General features: G+C 44.9%; 1 protein-coding gene across 1 annotated transcript in view; it reads left to right on the top strand.

Annotated features, from left to right (window-relative positions):
* The first annotated feature begins 538 nt into the window (after positions 1 to 538).
* The window catches only part of THRB (thyroid hormone receptor beta), a 188,657-nt gene continuing 178,010 nt past the window's right edge, over positions 539 to 11,185 (top strand). The window contains exon 1 of the mRNA XM_079947403.1: positions 539 to 640. The gene's annotated coding sequence lies outside the window, so the exon portion shown is untranslated. The remainder of the gene's footprint in view (positions 641 to 11,185) is intronic.

Below are 11,185 nucleotides of genomic sequence, written 5' to 3'. Positions count from 1 at the left end.
ACTGTACCTTTCCCTGTGTTTTGCAACACACATAAAAAAACTTTAATAAAAACAATATATATATATATATTGGGGCTAGGAGGGACTGGCAATCCAGCTGCGCCCGGCGCCTTCTTCAGCGTGCCTGCATCCCCGAACGTCAGCCTGCGAGTTCCGCCGATCGTGTGAAACTTCTTTCTGTTGCCCCGACACGCGCCGGCTGGTTCACACGACAGGGCGAAACTCGCAGGCTGACGTTCGGGGATGCAGGCGCGCTGAAGAAGGCGGCGGGCGCAGCTGGATTGCTTTCTGTTGCCCCGACATGTGCCGGCTATCTAGTTGCGAGTTCCGCCGGTCGTGTGAACCAGCCGGCGCGTGTCGGGGCAAGAGAAAGCGGGGCGGGAGCGGGGTGGGGGAGAGAGAAGAGAGAATGCGCCCTGCGAGGAAAGAGCCGCCTCTGTTTTGCCCAGAGAACCCGGCGTCCTGCTCCCTTTGTGTCCCTCCCTCGCCTGCGCGCTCTCCCTTTCGCTGCCTCCCTCCCTCCCTCCCTCTCTCCCGCCCCCGACCGGGTCACTCGAGGACACAGGCCGCCTCTCGCCGTGGGAAGCGCCGGAGCCTCGCCGGCGTCTCGCTTTTGGTCTTCCGAGCCCGCGCTTGGCAGGTGAGGCCCTCCTCCCTTCGCGCCCCCGGCCCGGCCCGGCCCGGCCAGCCGCCCTCCGGCCCTCCTCCTCCTCCTCCTCCTCCTCCCCGTCTCCCCCTTCCCTGCCCGGAGGGGGTTGCTTTGCAAAAGCCAGCGCGACGCGGACGGAGGCGGAGACTGGACGGAGCGGGAGGCGGGCGGGCAGGCAGGCAGGGACTTCGTAACGCGGCAAACGGGGAGGCCCGCAGGATAGAAATGGGAGTTTCCCGGGGAGGGGGAGAGAGATTATGGGCGCGCGTTACGCGGGGTTGGTCTAGATGACCCCGGGGATCCCTCCCGACTCCGCGCTTCTGGTCCTTTCGAGGGGAGGAGGAGGAGGAGGACGGAGCGCCTCTCATCTCCTGCACGTGGGTCATTAAGAGCTGATTAGTTTCTCCAGCGGCGGCGGCGGCGACAAGGGCGGTTGGAAAAGGAAGTGCCTCGGCCCGGACAAAACCGCAGAATCCACGACTTGGCCCCCTTTCAAGATGATTAAAGCGGATTAGTCAGCCCTCGGAGAGCTGACAGCCCGCGAAGTGTGATGATCCCGTGTCTCTGCGCGTTTCCCTCGTCGTTGCATTTCTGGCGTGGGGCTTGTTCCTCTCGCCACCCCGGGGTGGGAGTGGGGCTGGGATGCGCCCATCCCACAAGGGGAAGCTGGCTCTTACTCTCCCAGCCCTGTGGGCAGGGAACAAGGCTTTCTCCGGAATTTAGTAATGTGTGAGTGCGCAAATCCCACTCAGATCAATGGGGTTCAAGTTCCTCAGTCAGCTGTGTGTAAGGCAGAGTTGGGGGTGGGGGGGGAAACCCTTTCTGCCCTCGTGGTTGCATACCCTCGTGGGCAACTTTCCGGATTATGGAATCACAGAATGGTAGAGTTGGAAGGGATCCGAGGGTCATCTAGTCCAACCCCCTGCGATGCAGGAATCTTTTGCCCAACTCAGGGCTCGAACCCACAACCTTGAGATTAAGAGTCTCATGCTCTACTGACTGAGCTAATTATGGCTTGCCCAATAGTAGGCAGGACCTGAGGCAAAAAATAAATAAACGCCAAAGCCGGCAGCATGGGCAAGGGAGCAAAGGGGGGGGGCAGGGGGGGCATCTGCCCCCAATCAATAAAATTCAATAAAGATACATTGCAAACTGAGGTTCTGCCTGCCCCCCAAAATCCTGGCTATGGCCATGGCCGGCAGAGCACCAGGTGTGAATCATACCTTGTTATAAGGTAGGCTCCAGGCCAGCCATGCAAAAGGCAAAAGTTGCTATGCACACTTTTCCATCCAGCATGCAGAAAAGTTAAGAGGCATTATTACGCTTCAGGAACACATTGCAGCAAGCTTAAACACTGGAAGGGCGGGGTGGAGAGGAAGAGTCTGGGTCCCCAGTTGTTGTTGGACTACAACTCCCACCATTCCTAGTTAGGACTACAACTCCCACCATCCCTAGCTAGCAGGACCCAGAGAGCTGCAATTGATTGGAGGGGGGGCGGGGCTGAGATTCCCTCCTCCTGGTGTTTTTAGCTGTCACTCAATGGCAGCACACATTCAGAATGTGCCAGGTTCAATTCCAGCAAGGATAGGGACTCCCAACTTCCACCAACCTCAGCCAGCATGTCAAATGGCCGGGTATGATGGAAGCTGAAGTCTGCCAACATCTGGAAGGCCGCAGACCCCCAGTCCTGGTGTAGAAAATACTGAACTAAAATGATCTGACTTCATGTACGGCAGTTTCCTATGGTTTAGGTTAAGATTTTGCATATGAACTTTGAAGGAGCACCTTTTCCAGGATTAAAATTAGGGCTGCCACATTATCAAGCTCTTTCAGATTGAGGCATGGATGCTAAAAACTGACAGAAAAAAGGTTGGGGGGGGGCAGACAAGCCAGTAGAGGTGCATACTTACCTATTTGCTAACGGTGGTTTTCCAGTTAAGATATGGCAGGTTGTCCTTGATTCCTAGCTGCAGCGCTTCAAGACAGCTGAATTTGAGCAGTGTGGTGTCCTACGTGGTCTGTCGTGTTAAACTTTGGGGGCTAGTGAAAGTGGGGGGAAATCTAAACAAAGGGAGTTGTGTTGTAAAGGTACAAATTGTTGCCTTTCTTTGGTTCAGGAAGTGTTGGGATAACGCAGCTGGTTGGGGAAGCATCTTCAGAATTTATTGAGGCGCTAATCTCTCAAGTGGAAGTCGGGATCAAAATTTGCATGTTCCTATCACTGATAATTAAATCAGATGTGACTTGGTAGCTGACCTCCCTGAGGGTATTGCAGTCTTCCTCATCCAAATATGAGCAGAGAAGTCAGACAGAAGTATGTCAGGCCTTGTTCCACGAAACGCTGGTTTTTAGCTGTCTTTCGTCTGACAGTCAGGAACAAGGATTCTGCTTTCATAGTCAATATTTTGTGTTGTCTGCTAGAGTCTAAAATGGCAAAAGGAGAGGAGCAGAGTTGAAATGATCTATGTGATTGCTGATTAAAAGGATGCCACAAAGATCTGCTCCCTCTCCCTCGGTAGGTTTGTGTATCGTTTGCCAAGTATGAAACATGATTTACCTCCTGCTGCTTCCAGATAGTTCTATGTGCCCTCCTCGCCACAGGAATTTCCTAAATAAACTACTGACGTTGGTTGGGATTTTGCTAATGGTAGTATAGGGTTGTCGAGGACATTCAATTTTTCCATCTATTTACTCCAACAATCTTTTTTAATATAACTGCTGTCTGTTGAAATCTAGGTTACCATCTTGAGTTCAGGGCTCTGCACACAAAACAATGTGTAATGCAGGGTGATAGTTCCAATGTGTTCATAGAATCATACAATTGTAGAGTTGACAATTTAGGAATGTTTTGCCCAATCTGACGGGAACCTGAGATTTAAGAGTAATAATAACAACAATAATAATTTATTATTTATATCTCCCCAGCCACTCTTGGCGGCTCCCAACAGAATATTAAAAACACGATAAAACATCAAACATTAAAAACTTCCCTAAACAGGGCTGCCTTCAGATATCTTTTAAAAGTCAGATAGTTGTTTATTTCCTTGACATCTGGTGGGAGGATGTTCCACAGGGCGGGTACCACTACCGAGAAGGCCCACTTGCCTGGTTCTCTGTAACCTCACTTCTTGCAGCAGGGGAACTGGCAGAAGGCCCTCGGAGCTGGACCTCAGTGTCTGGGCTGAATGATGGGGTTGGAGACGCTCCTTCAGGTATACTGGGCCGATGCCCTTTAGGGCTTTAAAGATCAGCACCAATACTTTCAATTGTGCTTGGAAACGTACTGGGAGCCAATGTAGGTCTTTCAGGACCGGTGTTATGTGGTCTTGGCAGCCACTCCCAGACACCAGTCTAGCTGCCACATTCTGGATTAGTTGCAGTTTCCGGGTCACCTTCAAAGGTAGCCCCACGTAGAGTGCATTGCAGTAGTCCAAGCGGGAGATAACCAGAGCATGCACCACACAGTCTTATGTTCTACCTGCTGAGCTCTATCTCTTCACTGTGGGAGGTGAGGCAGAGGGAAATCTCTGCCTAAGAGAACACCAGCTTAATTTTCTCTAAGAGATTTTCTATGGCTCTTCCTGTTGTGTCTGTTTCCCTCGATCAGGAGTGGGGAACCTCAGATCTTGGAACCAAGATAACAGTTGCGCAAAGGCTCTCCGAACTTCTCTGTCTTGCTCGAACTCTTCTCAGCTCGGTGGCTCTCCCTGGCTCTGACTCTCACCAGCCCTGTTTCCACTGTCACTGAGTGTTTTGGTCTGCTGATCTTTTTGCCTTCTTGGATGGAGAACAGAAAGAAGTGTGCAAGTGTCAGCTACACTAGTTTCTCAAAATTGTGGAAACCTTTTGGAAAAAGTGTATTTCCGCCGGTGGTGCTGTGGGGTAAACCACAGAGCCTAGGGCTTGCTGATCAGAAGGTCAGCGGTTCGAATCCCCGCGACGGGGTGAGCTCCCGTTGTTCAGTCCCAGCTCCTGCCAACCTAGCAGTTCGAAAACATGACAGTGTAAGTAGATAAATAGGTACTGCTCTGGCGGGAAGGTAAATGGCGTTTCCGTGTGCTGCTCTGTTTCGCCAGAAGCGGCTTAGTCATGCTGGCCACATGACCCGGAAGCTGTACGGCGGCTCCCTCGGCCAATAAAGCAAGATGAGCGCTGCAAGCCCAGAGTCGTCTGCGACTGGACCTAATGGTCAGGGGTCCCTTTACCTTTACCTTTAACACCTGATTGGCTCTCTAAACACTCCTGCTCATTGGCTACATTCAAATGAAGGAATACTGCATATCAACCTAAGCAAGTTGTGCTTCCTTTTTCTGGTTATTTGGCTGTAACTTTTGATAGAATACAGATAATTGAACAAACTTTGTTGCGTTACAGTCTTCATTAAATTATCTTTTTTTAAAAAAATAATATTTATTCAAATTTTAAAGATTACAAAGAGAAAATTAGAAAAAATAAAAAAGGAAAATAAAAAATACAAAAAATACAATACAAAAATACAAACAATTCAAAAAAAGAAAAAAAGAGAAGAAAAAAGCTCAAACTTTTACATAACTTTCTTTCCTTGACCTCCTCACACCTCCCTTTTTTGTATTCTAGTTCAATTAGATATTTCAGCACATCCTTTCTAGCTTTGTTTTTATCCTAATAATTTATCTTAATATACTGTAATTTTACATTCTCGTCTTTCTCCAATTAAAAAATAAATTTTTACCTAATCCTTTATATTATTTCTGCTAAAACCACATTACTTCATTCCAACATCCTTCTAACATTCCTTAATTTTGCAATATTTCTGTAAATAAACTTTAATTTTTTTCCAATCTTCTTCCACCAACTCTTCACCTTGGTCTCTGATTCTGCCAGTCATTTCTGCCACATTAAATTATCTTTGCACTGATATATAATTTTATGGTATTACTAAAAAAAAAAATAAAAGTGGTGTTATGCGCCATCAAACTTCAGAAATACTCTTTTCCCAAAAAGTTTCCACAATTTTGGCCACTAGTGTATATAAAGGTGCAATGTGTGTTTGTGGGGCCACCCACTTTTGCCTTGGGCCATCCACCACTTGCATGTGGCCCTTGAAAGGTTGTCCCAAATGGAATGTGGCCCTCAGACTACCCCACCTCACCCACCCCTCATCTGGGCATCAATAAGGTCTTTGAATGTCCTTTTTGCTGCTTTTTGCTTGCCAATGGCACCCTGTTTTCAGTGGCCAACCAGATGCCTGTCGGAAGTCTGCAAGCAGGAAAATAGACGTAAATTCCTGGAAGTTAATCCTATTAATGGCTACAAATCATGATAACTATATGTTACCTCGAGAAGCCTTTTTACCTCTGTTTAGAAACTGCCGAGAAGCAACAGGAAAGAGAGATATTGCCTTTTGTCTTCTGCTTGTGGGTTTCCCATAGATGTCTGGTTCTCTTTGCTGGTAAACAACAGCTCCACTTACGCTCTCATACGGGAAAATACTTTATACAGTACTGTGCAATATTATTGTGACATTGTTCTAGATCTTTGTCAATGGCGTAACGTTATAGAGGTCCTTTGCCCAACTGTTACAATGCAGCCTATCACTAACACCTGTGCGTTTGAAGGATAAATTGCTACTTACATTGTTTCATATTATATAATTATTTATGGGTAGTATTGATACGAGACACTATGGCCGAAAAGAGGGGTGTTCTTTTTCTTTTTTTTTAAGTACAGGCAAACCAAGGTTTCCACAGCGCGGAGGCAGGAAATCTGGAAAGGACAGCAAGACATTTGTGTCTCAGCCCCACACCACACAAATGTTTCCTGTTCTGAATGCTTTAATTCTTATAATTAATGAAATTGTCAACTTGTGTGCAACAAAAGCACTGTTGACCCTTTTGCCATTGCAAGTAAAATTATAGTAAATTATGTCTTTGGAGCAGGCCTACACAACACGTAACCTACATGACATGACAACCTGACGTGGCAGTCCGCCAGATTGTTCATAATGCCTTCAGTTTAGCAGGTTGCTTGAGGCTGAAAAGCCAAGGTATAGAATAAACCCAGTGGAATGCAGAATGCCGCAGTTTAAGTCCTATATATGCAGACTGTCCAAGTGTCCCTATTTTCCAGGGACAGTCCCAGATTTACAGAAGCTGTCCTGGTTTCTGATTTGATCCTGAAATGTCCTGCTTTTCCTTAGGATGTCCCTATTTTCATCTGAGAAATGGAGAAGGGTATAGAATTATCCAAGCCATGTGAAGGCAGCCCTTTATAGAGAAGGGTGTTTTTTGAAAGCTTAACGTTTTACTATGTTTTTATATATGTTGTATGTTTGAATTAATTACATTTTAAATGTGTCAACACAGGATAGGTTTTGCTTCCCAGTCAAATGGGCAGGGTATACAGTGGTACCTCGGGTTACATACGCTTCAGGTTACAGACTCCGCTAACCCAGAAATAGTACCTCGGGTTAAGAACTTTCAGGATGAGAACAGAAATCGTGCTCCGTTGGCGCAGCAGCAGCAGGAGGCCCCATTAGCTAAAGTGGTGCTTCAGGTTAAGAACAGTTTCAGGTTAAGAACGGACCTCCGGAATGAATTAAGTACTTAACCCGAGGTACCACTGTAAATGGAATAATAATAATAATAATAATAATAATAATAATAATAATGACATCCCTATTTTCATCGGAGAAATGTTGGAGGGTATGTACATGCCTACTACTTATAATCTAGAAGTAAAACAAATATTAAATATTTGATTCTGCAGTCACAAAACACAGCTGAGTACTGCAAAAATCTTAGCAACATTTCAGTGGCAATGAGTAATTTTCTACAGCTGGTCCCCCCCCCCCCCACAAAACAACTGACCGATACTGAACTATAGTTTCAAAAACCTCATGTGTATTAAATATTTCAAAAAAGAAAAAGTTAAATGGCATACGGGTGCTTTTAATTGGGAGGGGACATGTTATGCACAAAAACATTGTAGAAAATAAAACGTGGGCAACTGGCTTAGTGAAAGTATGGAGCAGACTTGTCAGATTTTTGAGCTCAGAGCTTAATGACACATTAGAAACAGTTGTTTCCAAATTAAAACAACAACTATTATTGAAATTGGACTGAGGCCAGAATCGCTTGCAGAAAATGCTTGTAGGATCTGCTCTGAAAGAGCTCATCACAACACCTACAAATAGAGCTTTAAAATGGGATAATTGTTTATGTTATGAAACATAGCGGAGGTATATTTTTTAAATATTAAGGCTATCAATTTCTCTGCAACCCTATACACACACACTTGCCTGGGAGTAAGTAAGATGGAGCTTAGTGGTACTTTCTGTTATAGGATTGCATTGTTACTGCATCTGCTCATTTGGCCGAAAATTAACTACTTTCGTTGATATGGGGAAACTGGAAACAGGCCTCTTAACAGGATGAAGGCATGATGCTCTTAAGGGGAAGAAACTGAATGTATTTGGACTTTGCCGCTTGTCTGCTCTTCAAGGGTCAATTGTGTCTCACTCCACGTGAGCAGGCAAGTAGGAAATTGTTTGACTGTATTAAGTGCAGTATCATAACAGGAGCACCAAACTCTAAACTCTCAGACACTGTTTTCTACAATTCTCCGCCCCACCCACACATCATGTGAATTTGTCTGTGTTACTTTTTCTACCCTGCTCCGAAGCGAATTAGGCTTAAAGATTCTGCCCTAATTTCTTTCCAGAGATTTCTTGATTGGACACTTCAACCTAATTGGACACTTTAAGGTGGTTGCCAAAGCCGGCACTAATAGGTTGCTGCCAGTTTTCCATCAATGATTAATAAAGTTCATTTAGAGGATCAATTAGCATTTTGAAAAGAGGATTTTGAAACAGAACTGTTATAAAAGCTTCACAGAGCAGAGTTTTGTTGGTGCTTATTTCTGTGTGAGGAAGTAGGTGCCATAATTAACAGTAATAAGCAATTTGCTTTGGAGCAGCATTTTTTTTTTTTTTAAAGTTCGGGTGGTAAATGAAACATTCTGGTAGTTCTTCAGGGTGCAATCCTCTATATGCTAGCTAGGGAAATAAACTCGGTTGAAATCAGTAGCACTTATTAATGAGAAAACACAAGTTTCGATTGCAAACTTAATCAGGCTGACAACGTAATCCTATACATGCCTTCCCAGAAGTAAATCTCATTCAATAGGGCTGACTTCCAGGTATGGGACCACAGCCGTAAACAGCTGAATTATAGTGTCTGGATCATGAGAAGTCATGGTATCATTCTGTTCTGCTTTGGGCAGACCTTACCTTACTGTGTCCTGTTCTGGGAATTGCAGCTTAAAAAGTACAAGAACAAACTAGGGCATGTCAGGAGCACAACAAATGCCCAGGGTGAGAAGCCTGGAGACCAAGCCTGATGAGTAAAGGTTGAAGAAGTTGGGTATGTTTAGCCTAAAGCAGAGGTGATTTAAGAGGTGATGCAATAGTCCTTTTCCAAGTATTTGTCACATAAATAATGGAACATTTCCCTTTTTGTTGCTCCAGTGCAACCTCTTGCCCATCACCCTCTAGAGGGGAGGGAGGGAGAGAGATCACATATGTACAATTACAACAGTGCAATAGAGGTGAACCAGTGGTCAGGTCTAGCTTGGAAAGGCCAGGATATGATTAAATGCTAATGGAGAAACGCAGGAGAAGATCGTGATAGAGGAAGAGGTGGGGCAGCAGCAGAGCTGAATGGGCCTGGGAAGTGAGAATGCTTCCTAAACAGTCATTAGCTAGGCTGTCTTAAACCGCATAATTTTTCTTTGGAAATCATTGCAATAAATACGTTGGCTGTAATCTCTGAGTCTGCATATGAAGATTGCAAACTTATCATATTCTCTGAGAATAGTTGCACTTTTAAAACCAATAGGTTGAAAAGTGAATATGCTCTGCTATTTTTCCTGCTTCTGGTTTCAGGAGGACATTTTCTCCTTGCTATGTGCATCCATGCAAGGTCTCTCCTGAGCTTTTGCATGCAAAGGAAAATAAGATTTTTGTTCAGGCGATATGCACTGTGCAGTAGCAAGAAGCTTCCCATTTTTCCTCCTTGGCCTCCCCCCTCCATTTTTGTTTTTATTTTGACGTTCATGCTTACATACACATCTTGTTCCTCTTTTGGAAAACGAAAGAATCTGATATGCCATGGTAAATAAAGTATTACAAATGAAAACAGTGTGGTATATTCTATTTTTAGTTTGCTCAGCACCTCTAATAATTTGATGCACAAAATATGGCATAGCAAGAATAAAAGCTTGAAAGAATACCAGTAAGATATTGGAATAGCAGGGGATGCCCATGATATGGACTATAATATTAGATGTTTTATCTTCCAAAGAGCAGAATATTGCGGTGGAAAATTAGCTATGTTGTGCTGAAGCATTATATTAGTAATAAGTTAAAATGAATATGCTGTTAGAATATTTGGCAGCAAACATGAATTTATACCTATACACTTTGCAGTGTGAGCCATGGCTAAATGTAGCTTTAGTTAGGTCCAGGATGCCACTGGAGTTGGTATCACCTACTTATTCAGGTATCAGTACAGATGTTAGGGGTGCAGGTGGCGCTGTGGTGTAAACCACTGAGCCTTGGGCTTGCCGATCGGAAGGTCGGCGGTTCGAATCCCCACGACGGGGTGAGCTCCCGTTGCTCGGTCCCTGCTCCTGCCAACCTAGCAGTTCGAAAGCACGTCAAAGTGCAAGTAGATAAATAGGTACCACTCCGGCAGGAAGGTAAACAGCATTTCCATGCGCTGGTCTGGTTCGTCAGAAGCGGCTTAGTCATTCTGGCCACATGACCCGGAAAAACTGTATGTGGACAAACACTGGCTCCCTCAACCAGTAAAGCGAGATGAGCGCCGCAACCCCAGAGTCATTCGCAACTGGACTTAACAGTCAGGGGTCCCTTTACCTTTACCTTACAGATATTACATTAACTCGAGTGATAATCTCATATGCCAAGCGAAACAAAATAAAAAAATTCCTTCCAGTAGCACCTTAGAGACCAACTAAGTTTGTTATTGGTATGAGCATGCACACGAAAGCTCATACCAATAACAAACTTAGCTGGTCTCTAAGGTGCTACTGGAAGGATTTTTTAAATTTTGTTTCGACTACAGCAGACCAACACGGCTACCTACCTGTAACTAGTCATATGCCAAGCAACAGCTGTATGCCAGCCAAGTTCTCAGGTAGGGCAGGAGGGTAAAGGAAGAGCAACAAGGTTTAAGTATGGCCGCTTGTTCTGGGGGGTGGGGGTGGAATGTAGCACCTAAAACGAGTTGCAAAATCATTGCGTTTACACTTTCTTCAGCAAGTCAGGGGTTACAGTTATCAACATTTCAGCATGTGCAAAAGACGGAGGTGTTTTATGCTTAGTTATGCAGAACATGCATGCACAGAAACCAGAAATTAATTTGTAATAAATCCTGGTTTGAATTGCAAAAATTATTCAAGTTTGTTAGATAGAGAATTGGGCTACGTAGCCATTCTGGCTTTAAGAACCAACTGATTTTGAGTTTCAGTTGTGCT

The sequence above is a fragment of the Podarcis cretensis genome (genome assembly GCF_951804945.1).
Source record: "Podarcis cretensis genome assembly, chromosome: 12".
NCBI classification, from domain to species: Eukaryota; Metazoa; Chordata; class Lepidosauria; order Squamata; family Lacertidae; genus Podarcis; species Podarcis cretensis.
The sequence above is the reverse complement of the archived record's forward strand: the minus strand, read 5'-3'. Positions and strand labels throughout refer to the sequence as shown.